A 17,821-nucleotide genomic window follows, 5' to 3' on the forward strand; every position below is an offset into this window, starting at 1 on the left:
GAAAGCATTACAAGGTAAATAGAAAGTTAAATACATCATAATAAGAACCCAACTATGCACGCAAGGTGGTGAAACCAACTAAACAAATATTCTTTCAATTGAACGCTTGTTAAAATGCTGGTGACTCTAATAATAGGGTTCTTCGTGCAACAAAAAGCAAACTTTACTTAAACATTTTCATTGAAAAAAATTCTAGTAACAAATATGGTCCGGCATCAAGTTAACTCACAGTTTTGTACAACTGAAGGTGACTGGACTCAGCCATAGTGGTGGCAAACAAGCAACAAGAGTGAATCTAAATGTCAGAAAACTTAAGTAACAAAGATGGATAAGGATAACTCACAGTAGGATAAAGCTCAAGCCAAGAGTCAAAACCCGAGAAAGAAGTATGGTCGATCTATGGCGTGGTCGATTGTGCGCATGTGTAGAACAAGCTGCTGCTGTTCAAAATGGAAGACAAAGGGTATATTTTACTAAAATGAGACGGCACTTCTTGCATGCATGGGCAGCTTCAATTTAAAAAAACACAGGGAAAATTGTTCAGTATTTTTTTCATTCAAAATAGTTAACAAAAAAAGCAAATCAAATTACCACAGTACTACACCCTTGCATTTAATTGCTTCCTCTTCAATTCTTTTATATTATTTTCTATTATTTTTGGCCATGATCCTCCTCACATTGTTCACATTTATTTAATCTGGTTTTGTTTTCATTTAAGGATTTTTTGACCAGCCTTTACATGATAACTTGTGTAAGACTTGTGTGTGCAAACATGTAATACTGAAAATTCTGATGGAAGATACAAGTCACAGCTGTCTTGTTTCAGCAAAAAACATGAAGTTAAGCTAAAATGCTATTTTACGTAACAAGTGATTTTATTCCTTTATCACTCGTATGTTCGTGTATTTTGTATGTTGTAACATTTATTATACCTATTGATTCATGGCACCCTTTTTATTGGGTTGTATACATGTATGTATACCTGCCTATCCCTTTTTGCCCTTGCAATTACTTGTATATATATATATATACTAGCCTCTGCAAAAGACATGTAATTTTGCAATGACCTCTTAGTTTTGGTTTTATATTTGTTTTATTTGTGTTAATTATTATCATGGTTTATATCCTTTGATTTGTCTCCCGTCTCTTCCCTCCATTCTACTATTTTCTGCCTCCCTTAAAAGTAACATTATTTCTTTTTGTATTACCAATAGCAATTTTTGTGAGAAACAATAAATTAATTTTTACAATTTATCATGCATGAATTAAAATGAAACATACACAAGCACTCTTTGATGGTGGGAAATTTTTAATGTGCTTCTATTGCTATTATTTATTGTTTCTTTACCTGCAAAAACATAAGAATAAAATTAACACATTGTATAACATAATTATCATTTTTAAATTTTTGTAGGTAAAGATGCATGGTCTCTAAGGCAATATCAGCAAGGCAGAAATGGAAGTTTTCTGATTAAATTATTTAATTTAGAAGTAATTGTTTTAGTATTATCAGTACTTTTTAAATTATTTTATTGATTTTTTTATCTATTTTTATTAAACTTTTAAATAATTATTTATTTTAATTATTTATTTTTTTAATTATTAACTTATTTCAATTATTAATTTATTTACCTATTTATTTATATTATTTTATTTATTTATATTCATTTATATTGATTTATTTTGATTTTATTTATTTATGTCATAATTTTATTTATCTGTTTATTTATTTTAATTATTGATATCTTTATTAAAGTAATTAATGTAACAAATGACACATTTTTTATTTATAAAAGAATTTTAAATTTATTAATAATGGTTAGCGTAGTTATTAATATTTATGAAGAGCTATACACTTCTGGAGTTCTGACACTACACTGATACTACAAATCAATAAAGGGGTGTTAAACACCTTTTGCATTAGAACAACACCAAGCTAGATCAATCCTACACACTAATAGTAAAGAGCACCCAAATTTGTTACACCCACAGGTGTATACAGACACTTCCATTACAGCTTTCAACAAAACACCTCTTTTAACAGAGCAACATCTCTTACAATTAAACAAAACCAAGCTATGTTGATTCAACACCCCAATAGTAAACAACACCCAAGTTTGTGACACGCACGAGTGTACACCAACACTTCACTTTTAACAGTGTGACTACATACAATGGGGATGGTTACTAGTTAATATTCTAAATCCTACAGGTGACGAACAAAATAAAAAATATGAATAATGAGAGAAAGTTTGAGAGTGTGAATTTGTGTTGTATTTGATAAAAAGGAAATGGAATGAATTCTTTCAATAACTTCAACTATAAGGAGCAGGCAAGACACTTAAAGATATTCTTTGCAAAGGCAGTCCTATACTGTATGACATAATAATAATTATTTTAACATTAATGTCACTGTTTTATTATTTAAGTCTTGTAAGTGCTAGTAACTCAGAGAGTGTACAATCATCTTCCTTAATACCATTCGGGACTAGCTGGCTCTTTCGGCCCAACTGTTAGAGTATGGTATGGTGAAGAGGTATTATGGCAAATATCAGAGAGAAAGAAGATTCAAACTCTTGAATTACAAGTGATGGGCATTGTCAGAGACAATAGTATTAGGCAAACCAAACAATGCAAAGAGCATTATCCATTAAGAGACAGCAGCTGATGCAGTAACTGCGAAATAATTTGATCCACTTAAGATGCATCTGCCAATATTACTAGCATAGCGTTATTCTTCTCAAAGGACCAGCTAAGTCCTTCGTGAAGGCAGCACAAAATACTGATGGCCATGACCAAGGTTGAATTGGCCTTAGGAGAATTATGATTTTCCTTGCAAGGACAACTCTATACAATCTCTTGATATTTGTATCAATATTAGGCCACCATGTACTCGATTGTACTTTAGCCTTTATTTCAGGGATGCGAAAATGACTTTCATGTAATTTATGAAGTAATTGTTGGCGAAATTTTTCATGTATAAAAACTTAAGAAGCCCAGACATACACCCATCTTGCAGAGATAACTCATGTTGTCTATGCTAGGAAGGCTTAAGTGAGTCATTAGGATAGCTGATGCTTGACTTGATATAGGCTTTTGACCACTTAGAAAAGACATTAGAGTCAGTTATTAAGGAAAAATGATGACCGTGCAAGTAAAAATGACATTTCCCAAAGCCATAAACACATGCCAGACTCTCCTTTTCTACTTGAATATACTTTCTTTCAGTACCATCAATCTCAGATTGGTTGTCCACTTGTCTGCACACACTATTCTGCAAGTGGGTTTGGGTATGCATTCATTGTGACAACTTCTAAAAAATGCCCAGTCCACTTTTCATTAACCTTCATCAAAGACTTGTTTGGATCCTCTTCCACAAGGATTTTACCAAATGGCAAATTTCTGACTCTATCGTTGTATGCTACAAAACTGTTCAGAGATTTACTAGATTGTATCAGCTTAATGGAGATGTTCATCGTGTATCTTAAGGTCACAGCACACACAGAATACTTGATGCTAGGGGAGAGATAATACTAGTTCAAAAAAACTGAATGCACCTCAAGCCTAATTGGGTGAACTAGAATTGGAACTACTGAGTCATGGTATAAGTGTTAGCATTAGGACTAATTGTCTTACCCTAAGGAGGCTTAGCTTGACAAGGAAAAAGAACATGTTGTATTAAATCAATCTGGAAAATAGCACTAATTGTTCATGAATGAAATTAGTCACATTCATCCTGATATGGCAGTGTGGGTTGATGAAACTGGGTCCAATGGGCGTGAGTCCTTCTAAAGGTTTTGGATATCACTTAAGGGAATGTCATGTCAATTACACATTACAACACTGGCTTCACTTTTGCAACATGATCAACCAAAGGCATTGAAGATATTGATGTTATTGATGCGACTTTCAATATATGTAGAGTCCTTTGCTAAATTTAGTGAAAGAAACATATTGCCTATCATGCAAGCATTTAATGGAAGCAACACTCGATCAATGATAATGATCATATAGATAATATTACGAAACATGTTACCAGTATTGGGGCTTATGTTAGGTTTTTACCAGCGTACAGTCCTGACTTCATGTTATTGTAAGAGGTTTTTAGCGAAGTAATGTATTTTCTAAGAACAAATTAATTGTACTTAATAACAGTCAGTTTTATTACACATGCTGGTGACTGATTATTATGAATTTACAATGAATTTTAGTCAAAACAATCATGTTTCGCTATGTATGTGCAATTGTTTATGTATTTTCATCAATATTATGCTGACAATTGTCATAAGTTACATGCATAAAATTACTGATCTAACTCATCTAACAGCTTGAGAATTGATTCTCGTCAGGCCTGAAACTGACATTTAGTAACTGCACCACTAGCCCACATTCTGTGAAGGACTTCAAAAGCTTGTCTAGCAACTCAATTTTATGTGCAGAAGAAATTTTTTCAGAAACCTTATCTGCAGAAGTTGCTGGTTTTGCACAATTTTCAGTTTTTGAAGCTTTAAGTGCTATAGCAAAAGCAGTTGCCATATCACTAACACTTTTTACCTTCTCTCAAGTTTATGTAGCCCGTCCTTTTCCACACTGAATCGAGGCTCATCATTACTATGATGTGTTTTTTTACACAGTGTCTTTGCCCAGAACCAGTACTGCCCCATATTGTATTCAGAGTTGTGCTAGATTGTATTTAACTTATGAGTCTATTGATTTCTTTTTTCTTCTCTCTTTTCCTTCACTCTGAATTACCCTGCCTTGTAGTTTGTTTTAAAAGAGTTGTCAATATATTCATCAGATTGACAATCACTGTCCAAAATGATGGGTTTAGCAGTGGAAAAACTCCATCACACAACAATATATCCCATTTGGTAACAATCTTGCTCAATTCTACTTTCGTGTCATTATTCTCTTTGAAGCATGTTCTTGTAGAGCCAGATGACATACAGTAAAACCCCTCTAAGATGGACACCTATGGGCCAACCATCACTGTCCCTTTTATAGAGGTATCCTTAAGTCGGAGTTTATCCCATGCTAATGAGACCAAAATCTGCCAATTACTTGAAGCGTGTTATTTAGAAAGTCCATTGAGTGGGCTGCCTTCGTCTACTGGAGGTTAATTTGTACACGTGTAGATACATGGGGACGATAAATCTTGTCTGTTATACAGAATAGATTGTTTCCGCTATACAGAGGTTTTTTATACAGTACCCAATGGCCTTATGACAGGACAAAAGCAACTGTACATTATAAAGAGGTGTCCGCTTATTTAGGGATTGTTTTAGACTGATTTGACTGTATATCCAACTTAAAAGTCTATATCAAAATGCACTATTATCTTTCCTAGCTGCTTCAAAATTATTTCTTTTCACTGCATAATAGTTGCTATGGAAGAGATAGGTATGGTGATATATGCATTTACGTCTTTTGTCTTCATGGGGTTCACCATCCTAGTCATCAAATCTCATTTTTCAGCCTTTCCAGTTTTCATGGCCTCAGTTTGATGAGTAGTAGAACCAGAAGCCAGAGCTGATGGACCATACACTGGACTGGGCCATTTATAGTGACTTGTGGTTTGGCACCTAAAGATGTTAACACAGCAAGAGAAATCTGTTTCTCAGCGTCAGGAACCTAATCCAAAATTGCTGCGGCTGCTGTTGGGTTCACTAATTAGTAGTTAATTATGGAACGAATAGGGAGTTAAACCAAATTGTTTATTCCAGCCAGCAAATGTTGTCTCACTTCTTCATTCTTCTATATAAACCCTACCTCAAGGTGTTGCATCGGCTTTAGATTGGGTTGCCCTGCACCAAGCCTGAGACAACCATCCTGAAATTGACAGTATCACTCTGAGTTTAAAATGTGAACTCAACTGGCCTCTCAGTACCATCTAGGAATCGGTGAGAATAGCTGCTCTAACTCTATACTGCAATACATCACATTCTCAGAGAAGAGGTAACGTGCTATAAAAGTGGAGACATTTATCATCAGTGTAAAGCTATTGAGATAAGGTAAAGGCTACTTCGCCATCTGCTGACCAATTCCAAGTGACTTTATGACACAATAACACATAAAGTGGGGCTAATGTTACAGGCAAATGAGGCATGAAATGATTTTAATACGATAGTAGGCCCAGATATGGTTTATGTTCTATGATATTAGTAGGTGCAGGTGCTTCTTTAATTGCTGTAATATTCACAGTTGCAGGGTCAGTGCCATTTTATCAATTTAAAAAACACAATACAGACAGAAGTACAGTAAGTACACTTCTTTGTCTTTAAAGGGTAACTGCAATGTATTTTTTGGTATTATTTTGTGATTACCAGACTCCCATTGTCCTAAAAAATTATTCATTGAGATATGAACCTTCAATACCATAAAAAATTTCACACCTTGCTTTCTGTCAATTTTCTATTGTTGGTGGGTGTGGCTAGACCTACAATGTTTGCAGAGAAATCTTTTCGTGTATATGGGGAAATGATCGTTTATGCAGCAGCAAGAAGTCTAAATTCTACTGGAATGTGTATGTTATTATTTATCTTTCTGTATTGTTTTCTTGTGGTTTCATGCTTAGAATAATGAAAGCTAATGATCCCAATATTTAAATTTATGCTCATAGATTACAATGCATAAGAATAAAGGATCATTTTCCAATGTGAATGAATGAAATTAACTACAAACATTTCTATGTCTACGATTCATGACATCATGTTTGGCCACACCACTGACAGGAAGTAAATTGGATGGAAACAAAAGTGCAATTTTTAAGGCTCATATCTATGAATATTTTTGTAGGACAATGGCAGTTGGAACACAGGTGATCACAATGAGACCATAATAAAAACCTACAAAATAAATTTTACTTACCCTTTAAATGCAAACAAGCATCACTAAGGCAGAAAATACTTTCTCTAGAGTCTAAAAATGCTCACTGTAAGATTTGCTAGCTGCCAAAATATCATGTATTAAAACAGCTACATTTAGGAAGTCATGCACTGGACTCTCCATTACTCATTGTAAAATTGCTTGTGTTGAGGATATCACATAAGGCAAGTAATTATAAGTAAAAGGCCCTTATGAGTATTGAAGGCAGTATAGCTCGAGCTACTGGTAAGCTTAGGACATGTCCAGTTAAGTATAGATATTGCTTCCAGAAAATGCTGCTAATAGATCATCTAATTGTTAATAGAATATGGCTCTAGTTAGGACACATTGTTAACAGTTGCACTATAATCACCATAGCTTCTTATCCTCACTTTATCACTCTTCAATACAGGCACAATAGGTGCTGCCCACTCTAAATATTGGATTGGGAAATAATTCCTAGGTCTAATAATCTTTGCGATTTCTCTTGCACTTTCTTATATTTGTATGGAACAGGATGAGGCTTGTAAACTAAGGAGTAACCTGACAATCATCATGTATGGCCTTTCAAATTCTTAAGCTGACCCAATTTATTAGCAAAGAGATTCTCAAAATTATGCCATAATATATCTATAAATTCTTGACCTGTAACACCACGTACTTCATGCCAACCAAGCTTTACGTCAAATAACCACTTATGATCAAACAAATTATGTTCTTTCTCAGATACAATTTGTAAATGCAAAACAACAGCTTATTTCTTGTAAACAACATTAATTTTACGTGTATTATACCCTATACTGTTAACAACTGTCCTGAATAGGTCCTTAAATGTTGTGATAATTCTTCTAAAACCTTAAAAGGAAAGTGTGATTTTATAAACAGATGAGCCAGTGTCTAGCTCCATCTTGACTAGGACATCATGAGAACATCGACAATAATGACAAACATGTGAGGCTTAGGAATACAAGTGTAAAATTCAGAACAATGCTATACTTTGTCACATGTCAAGTGCAAAATGATCCTCTATCTCCTGCTCTTCATATGCCTTATATGTTGGCATTTCAGGGACTAGCAAACACCTTAACATATTATGTGTCATGTCCAATGAAACTTAAGAAGGTTGCTTGCTTCTGGTCCTCTGTCATAATGCCATTCGCAATCCACTAGAAATTGATCGCTCAGTGTTTAGAATCCAGCCATCATGCTCAGAATTAAAAGGTCCAAGCTGTCCATAAGATCCAGCCATGATAAAGTAACTTTAGTGAGTTTACACTCCTTGTCGCCAAGGTGATGTTTACTACCTTCAATAATTCTATTAACTGCTAATGTGCTGTATTGGCACAACAGTTAACAGAACTATAATTATACTTTAGGTTAAAACAGAAAAAAGGAAGATTATAACTAGTCGCAACTAACATAATCACTATAATAACAATAATAATAATAGTCGTAATATCTCTCAATTCTTAGTATTAAGTATGAATAATAATGACAATAACGATAATAATAACACAAACAATAATAGTTACAAGAACAACAAAATGGCTGCCTCCAGATGCTGCCAGTGTAATGGTAAAAATGCCAAGGTTCCTTGTTCTTATTGTCTTCCAGGAAAAGATGGGACCTGCCAGAACTTGTTTAGCCATGCTTTAGGTCCCCTGACTCACTCAATGAATCACTATGTGGCTCCCTTCCTCACAGGACATTGACTTAAGCTCTGACCTCTCACTTCCACCTCTGGGGATGAAGGTCTGCTTCTGCCACTGCAGCTCTCTCAGCCTAGCATTTTTGGCATCTCGCTGCTTTCATTCTCCAAGACTTGCTGTCTTCATGTAGCCACTCTTTTTCACAGTCCTATAGCTGCCAGGGACCAATAGACTGCAGTCCTATTACTTCCTGTGAAATCTGTTCTTGACTGCCCTAATGATCGAGAGGCATTGTCTTTGGTTTTTAAGCTGCCCAAATGCATTCTCTTCCTTCCTGTCTTCCGAAAGTGTCAATCTTTAGTTACCGTCTTCAAACATTGCATTAAAGCCTGGCATGATGGATCTTTAAAGAACCTTTGGCATAACATGAGCAACAGTGCCTCTCACTTCAGTTTTTCTTGTCATTCAATGAGCAATGCTAAAAGTGCCTGCCTTTCTGCTAAGAATTGTCACTTCCTGTAAGGCTCTCTAAACACTGGTCTTGCATGATGAATCTCTTTGTATAATGCTTGCTAAGCACCCTTAGTCAGACCTCCCCAATTGTCTCCTGACCTCCCTCCTCAGATTTCTTACTCCTCTTAGATATCTCCTTTAAGCTCTTCTTCATGCCTTACTATCTTTCCCCTCCCCTTCCCTCTTTACCCCCTTCTCCTCCTGTGTCCTGTGTCTCTCCTTCCATCTCCCCAAATGCCTTGTTAGTCTTGTTCTTCCTCAGGCCAATACCAGAGCTCCTCATCAAGTTGGAGTTAATTCATCTAATAGAGTTGAGTCTGTCTTACATTCCATCAAGCTTTTTTTGTCTGCTCTTGACATTCCCAATCCTTCTAAGCATTGTCTACTTATAGGCTTTGCTAATGCTTTTAACAGCATAGGTCGTCAAGCCTTTTGGAAAGGAGAAAGCTCATATTCCTTTCTTTTCCACTGGGTAGAGCTCAGCTATGGAGTCATATTTAAGCTTTTCAGGAATGCAACCACATCCAGCAGCTGTGGCACCCAACAAGGATATCCACTTCGTCCCCTGCTCCTCACCCTCCTGCCTTATCCCATTGTCATGAAGATCAAATGCAATGTGCCAGGTTTTTGTTTTAATGCTTGGTACCTCGACAATGGTGTACTTTGGGGCTCTCTTAAAGGTTTTAGCTCAGCTTTGAGTATGATTGCGGACAGTGGTCCTTCAGTTGGATATATTCTTAACCGCTTTATGTCCTTCCTCTACTTATCAGATTGCTCTGCATTCCTTCCCTCGTCTTTGGAAGGCATCCCCTCCTCCACTGAGGTTTTCTTGCGTTAAGGGCCCCATTGGCTCTATCGTTATTCAGCTGTAGTTGAGGAGGTTGAGTAGGTTAAATCACTAATTCCCTGCCTCAATCTCTCAAAGACACTCAGTCAGAGTTTGCCATTCTTCACTCTTCTAAGTTCCTAACTTCTCTTTGCACCTCCACTCCTGTGATTCTTCCAGTGTGTCAACAGTTTGAAGTTGTTATTTTTGATGCCCTCAAAATCTTGTTGGAGGCTCTGTATTGCTTGCTTTAAAACTTCTCTCCATGTTTTCCTAGGTGCTTTGGGGCTTCGTGACCTTGGAGTTCACTGTACATTATTTGATATGGACAACACAGCCGTTCACTATTACTACAGCTACTTGCAACATAGATTAAGGAACTTTATAATGTCAGTCAGAAAAAGTTACATACTTGCATTTACTTGTGGACCTGTGTCACAATTGTACAGTACTTTTTTTATCTTCAACATAGGGCTAGATCTTTGTACTCTCACTTCAAAAATATGCCATGTATAGAAACCTGTTAAAGCCAAGTACATAGTACAACTTTTACTTTCTAGTCTTAATTGATATTAAGCACATAACAAACACTTGGCCAATTTACTTGATGTTACCTTCATCAGATGAGGATTGACCAAAATTGCTACCGCAATTAATACCACAACGGAATTTTATACGCAAGATGGATTATTAAAATATCTTCTTTTTCATAATCTTTTCTAACAACTTTTTGCTGCTGAATAGTACAAATAGTTTTACCTAAAATGAACTTCAGGAGGAATGGTCATTATTACTAATATCACGAATTGAAGAACAGTAGTTATACTAATGACGCATATAAAGATTAAGTCAAAATCAATGACTCAGTTATTCATTAGTTTATCAATATGCTAACTCTTGTGACGATAATGATTTTGCATAAGCGTTTAATATAAAATGGTCTGCTAGGAATTTAATAGTTACTGAATAGCTCCAGCCCAGTGTTCAAGGCATTTACAACAAAGAACTTTACAGATTCTTTGCAACTCTGCATGAAATATTGTGACTGTAATCTCAAAGGACAAATGACATCATCGTTGATAACGTATGAATCCGGTAACCTGTAAATATAATTATGAATGGTTATTTATATGGAAACAACTTACATTTGTAATGGGAACATCCATAGATTGAAGGCAAAACTATGAACTATTTGAACGGGGGATACAAAGTTTCCAACTCCTTCATAGTATGAGAACCAGAGGGTACAACACTATCTTTAAAAAGCATTTTTTCTGTTCATAACTAAAAAATTGTAAAAAGAGATTGAGTACACTTCTCAACAGTACATGTATAAGACAGAAATGCTGAGGGAAACTAAACTTGATGCTATTAAAAGAAATCCATCATCATAAAACTTTATGTCCTTGTAGTAGTGTACAGACCTCCTTGTTTACTTTCAAGATTTGAATGTCACAGTCACCCATGCAGAAGAATATAGATTACTACACACATGCATGTATAAAGCATTTTGGTGAAAGAAATAGCTGGAGCTTTGATCACTATTAACTATTGAACCTCTAGGCTTTTAGGTGCATGCGTTTTGATGCTAAATGACATAATTACTGTAAAAAAATGTTACACATCAATGAACAGCCAGAGCTCGAAATAACCGCAGCCACTTCACTTAATTGATTGACCATGTTTTTGTTGTTCTACCATTTAGTTTCAACATAAGTTTTAAAGTAATCAGACAATTATTAATTAATTTGAAGTATTTAAACAAATTGTGACTATAACTGACAAAAGGTACCTTATGGCGTGTAGTGAAATTTGTTTTTTTAGAAAAAAAAATCCAACTTTCTGAGCTCTGTTTATGATAAAATTACTCCACAGGATGCAAAAAGTTATTATGTAACTTATAGAAACAATGATTGTCCAAAGGAGCACTCACAGGTGGATATTTTCCATTATAATGATGAACTTCAAAATCCGCCATAAGGTACTTTTTGTCAATTATTGTCACAAATGAATTAATAATAGACAGAATTTGCCACAATGCATGCTATGTACAGCATATTCATGAGCAATATAGCACTTATAAAAATAAGAAAATATCTAATTTTGATTGGAAAGGAATGCATATCACAAAAAATTATAAAAGTGGAGAATTTTCTCTTTTGAAAAACCTTAAACAGCAGACATAAGGTAATATGTAATAGTAAATAGTAATAGTAATGATTAGAAATATTTGTGTAATAGTAATATATTAGTAATTAAAAAAATAAAATTCACTGTACTAGTAATAAGAAATAGACAGTCATAAAAGTGGAGAGTTTTCTCTTTTGAAATACCTTAAACAGCAGACATGGGGTAATATGTAATAGTAATAGTAATAGTAATGATTAGAAATATTTGTGTAATAGTAATATATTAGTAATTAAAAAAGAATTAAATTCACTATAATAGTAATAAGAAATAGACAGTCATAAAAGTGGAGAGTTTTCTCTACATGTGGTAATATGTAATAGTAATTGTAATAGTAATGATTAGAAATATTTGTGTAATAGTACTATATTAGTAATTAAAAAAATAAAATTCATTGTAATAGTAATAAGAAATAGACAGTCAGTATTAGTAATTGTAACAGAAATTATGATGTAGATTACACGCATGCTGCACTTCACAGTTAGCAGAAATCATTGTGTGAATTTGTCAGTGCCACTGTCAGGAAAAACTTTGTGACACCAGCTTCTATTCAAGTTGCTTAGTCATGTGTGGAAAGCACATTTCTATATCAGAAGCTTTTCCTTATGTACAAGTACCTTTATGTAAATTTAATTGTAATACGATAATAAAGTACTAGTGTTAGTAATAGGAACTGAAAGTCAAGTAATAGTTATATAATATAGTTACCTCAGTTTAGTCAAGTGATGCAATGGTAATAGTGATATCAAAAATTTTCTAGGAATAGTAATTGTAATACATTACATTTTATGTAATTGACCCTATGTCTGCTACACAGTACAGATTTTGACCCAATCTTTGACAATCCACGGACCTGATTCTATGAGCACAATGTCAGTCTTCTGTGGGAAAGGAACTAAATTTAATCATTAACTTTGAGGTTATATTTTAAGCATGATACATCAGTAGTTTCGTTTAATATTTGTAACAAAACAATAGTAAGAAAACGATAGCAAAAATAAAACATGGAACGATAACTAAACAAGAATTATACAGTAATAATAATGTAAGATTTAAATTTAACTTTACTGAATTCTGTTTATTTAAATCAAAAATGTGCATTGTGTAATGCCGTTGCTTGACCCAGAAAGTTTAAAAACTGAGTGATGACTGCAAAGGGTGTAATGCGTCATTCAGTAACCACGGTGACAACGATGTAACGAATACCTAGGCCTAGCGAAATCGTATATTTTAGTAAATCTTGCCATAGAGTAATTCCAAATTTGCTACAGTTTGTGTCTGTAAGAGCTCTTACTGTTAGTGCAGCTGTATCTTATAGAAAGTAATGTTATCTCTTTTGAGGCTTACTGGTCATACTTTGTAACTAATAGAGTACTCAGTGCACATTGTACATTGCTGTCTAAATGTTGTCTTGTAGGATTTGAAGTTGAAGTGCCATATTGTAGTAAGAACAGAATTATTGCTGAGTGATGTTAACTAATTTTTGTCCTGGAGGTTGAAGAACAATTCAATTTCTTTGTCATTCCAGCATGTGTCGGGATATCATATTTGAAATTGCTGTTGTGTGTACATGTATGTATATTTGGCTGTCCAGATGCAAATTTGTCATTCCATCATTAACTTATTAAGGATTTTGAGGGTGTCCATATTTTTTGTGTACATATAGTTTAACAGTAACTAGATGACACTATTGTTATCTCTCTCTCTAAGTGAACAATCCGTTAACTTCATGCCAGCCAGCATGTCAACTTGACACAAGCATTCGCATTTTTAACAGTAATACTATGTAATAACCTTGCCTGTAATCACCCCAACGTCACCACCGACATGAGCCTGTTCACTTCTTAAAAATTATTCTGTTATGTTCATTAAGTTTGCCTACAGCCAAAAGAAGTCAAAATGGGCAAACAAATAGCAATAAAAGAATGAAGAAGATATCTAGGAGAATTGATTTGGCCTGGCATACATGTACACCGGTTTTAGGCATCGCTTTTTTTCTAATTGCTGTGCCAAATATAGAGAATATTTTACCTGTTTCGAATTCAAGGCTTATTACTAGACCTAAAACAAGAATTATTTCAAAAATAAGAACCTGAACAAGCCATTTTGGAAATCATTATCAAATTCTAAATAATAATCCTTTCATATTTAGGGATGTCATTTGGCAAAGTATATCTTGTAAAAGCATCACAGATTTTTACTTTAACACAAATTAATTTTGTAAATTGAAATCCAAACCAAGTTATGATATCACCTGGGAGCCATTGGCTAATCTTTAATGTCCAGATGTCCTGCTACAGTTTGAGGCATGGTGTCAGTGGGAAATTTTAAACACCAAAGCCAATTTGCTACTTTCGATGGACATATCAGCTCAATGGTAATTGCAATTTTAAATGTATTTATTTTGTGTATCAGATGCAGTTGTTCATTGCCTAAAATTTCTTTGAAGCAATGTTGCAATATGCTAAAAATTTTTCTACCATTTATTCAATTAATTGGATGTGGAATTTTTGATTATAAGTATGAAAAGAGAGGATGAAGGTTGGACAAAGAAAAGTGAAATTACTAAATTTAATTTAAATCGTTACTTTCGATGTAAGGTATAGTGCAAAAAAATTCTTAGAAATTTCCATTTTCTAAACAGTCTATAAAATGTGAGCGTAACAAATGCTGCTTAAGTTTATGATTTGATAGAAGTACAGGATAATTTCCTTGATCTAAATATGTGGGAAAACCATTGAAAAAAGTCCACAATGCTTTGTTTCTGAAATGAAGCTAGGGAATGTAAATCTTGACATTTCTAATGTTATCATAAATTAAATCATAGACCTTAACTTAACTTTCATTGCATCCATTGCTACTGACAGCTACTGACCTCCACAATGAAAAACTTGTAAATAATGGTTGACCCAGTAACCATAAGATAAAGGTGGTTGTTTGAACTGAGACCTTTGACTGATGGGAATCAATTCCAACTTTAATATAAATTAACGAGCAACAATTATGGTTATCATTGAGCGTCAAGCCTCCTGATAATGAATCAAGGTTAATTTCAATTAATTTTATAGTCCCTATCTGTAACCAAACTGGTTCTTCTGTCTCAGGTAAGTTGTCAGTAACAACAGTTTTGTCACCACAATTGTCACGTAACACAACTTCTTGATTAGGAGTATCTCTTCTATTTGCTTTCATTCTTTTCCCAAGAGCTTCTTCACTTCCTGATGTTTGTTGCTAATACTCAATCACAGCTTGTTTGTGTTTCCTAGCTTGTATTAGTTTCTTTACCTTGTCTAAGTCATAACCTTGGCCGTCAAAAACATAAACACAAGGGATTTCTAGACCTCCTTGCGAAAGATTAGGAGAAAACTGTCTTCTACCAGTTTTATGACAGATATTTGTCCCATTTCTTCTAAGACATAATGAGCATGTAGCTGAAATTTTTTTGGGACATGGCCGACTGTAGTTACAATTCTTCACAACATATTCATATAAAAAGGACTCCAATGCCGCCATATTAATTTTGTTCAAATGCTACACCCTCATAAGAATCTGCACACACAAACTTAAAATTTTGAGCATTTACCTGTCATAACAAAAGTTTAAACACTCAAATACTTCTACATATATGGTACTATAAACAAATGCACATAATATGCATTTCAAATATGTAGTATGTGGCCACAATATGTGGAGTTAGTACTTACTAAGGAATGGTGCTGTTTTAAAGATGGTGTTGTATCTGCACGGATATAAACAACATGCAGTATATCACCATTACTGAAATGAAATATATAATGATTTACCATTTTTGGTTGGTTCAAAATTTTACTCAACGAAGTCACAACATTATCAGTGAGACTTTCATCTGCTGTCAGTTGCCGCAAAGTAATGTGTGGAGGGCAAGTTATCTATACCTTACCTCTTCAGAACAAAATTACGTCGTTTACATTTTGTGGAATTTTTCGCTTCAGTGAAATGACTTATTCAATGCAGAGTTGGTGAATTTGAAGCCAGAGTGGTCAGAAAGCATTGAAATGGGGGTTAAAAGAGGAATTAGTGAATGTGAAGTCAAAGAGTGTGGAATGTTCGCAGACACTTCTGATGCTTTAACTACAGGAGGTGGAAGTGGAGGGTCTGATGTTACTCAACAATCCACATCTTCAGAATAATCAGAGTCACCATCATCAAGTGCAACAGGTGAGATTGGTGGTGTAAAGTATCATTTTAAGTGTCCTCCATGAATACTTAAGACACTTGATCGATCCCTTTCGCAAATCTTCTAAAATTTCATAATGCTCATAACCACTTATTATCCAACCATCCTCCTTCTTTTCTCGTTTTCTGTGAAAGTCCTTAAATACTGTGAAACCTTTATATTTTGCTGCATTGGAATGCTTCTGGTTACACTGTTGCTTATGTCTCAGTTGTGCTACTTTGACGTTATGGTTTACACTATCCTATTGGTGTTTCTTCAGAGCAGTGACTCCAGACAAAACATCCTACCAGGATATAATCAAGATTACATAATACATAAAGGGAGGCCCTATAAAAGACTGTTGCATGACAGTGTATTTACTTGAAGTCACAATCTGCATACTCCAGTATACTTACCATATCACGTGATAAAACATGTGGCAACATTACCTGGGCTTTAGCTTTCAAAAATTTAGCAATGTCTTTTAATACAAAAAAGGAACTTGTAAGAAGGCTCGAAAGATGAACTAGTGCTGCTAGTATTCAGAAGTTTGTGCCCCTGCACTTGCTACCTCGTGACAATGGCAACTTAATGTCTACGCGATAATTATATTCATGGACAAAGTATAACGGAATATGCAGATTGTGACTCTGAGCAAATACGTGCTCATGCATCAGCTTGTATGGGCCGTTCAATACTCTCTTTAGTTATTATGTACTCTTGATATAATCAATGATTAGTAAGTTTAGCAAATTAACAAAGTTCGTCTAGCCTCTACTGTAGATGTTACCAATTTTTCATGAGTCATTAGATCTTCATTGGCTCTTGTTTCAAAATCTAGATCTACTGGAGTATTGGCCTTACACCCAAACATTATTTCAAAGCGAGTATAGAGGGTTGTCACTTGTTTCGCTGTGTTGTAAGCAAGGACACATGCAGGTAGCACATCCTTATGTTCATTGGCAAAGTTTATTATCATGCTCTGTAATGTTTAATTTCAATGTTCCACAAGACCATTAGCCTCTTTTTAGAAACAATAATTGTTACTATACAGTAAGATCAGTTATACCTGTAGGTTATATGAAGTAATATAATGCCTCTTAATTTATAGCTTCATAATTTCTGTTTTCAACTCGCTTTTAAATTCACCTCCTTAATCACTTGTCACTACATAATGAAGACCCATTTTCATAAATAGCTTTAGTTTAAAGTAATTAATATCTGTAACATGACTGCATGCAGTATCTTCCTGAAACAATGATTTGGCAACTCCATAGCATTCTTGTTTGGCAATGGAATTGCCTTGACCCATTGGAAATGTACTTTGCCATCATCAAAATGAATCTTTCAATTTCTGCTGACAGGATGAATCAGTCCCACAAAGTCAATGCCAACACATTGCCAAGGAGACTCAACTGGTAGAGAATTTGATTCAGGGACATAATGAACTTTTATTCATTCCTTGACAAACCTCACAAGTAGAAACTTATTAACCAAACTGAGGTAAATCTAACATCATTGACGTCTAACATACCTCTACTTTGCATGACTCAATATGCCTTTCCACATAAGGCATTTTTAAATTCT

The sequence above is a fragment of the Amphimedon queenslandica genome, unplaced genomic scaffold, assembly GCF_000090795.2.
Source record: "Amphimedon queenslandica unplaced genomic scaffold, v1.1 AMPQUscaffold_13515, whole genome shotgun sequence".
Classification (NCBI taxonomy): Eukaryota; Metazoa; Porifera; class Demospongiae; order Haplosclerida; family Niphatidae; genus Amphimedon; species Amphimedon queenslandica.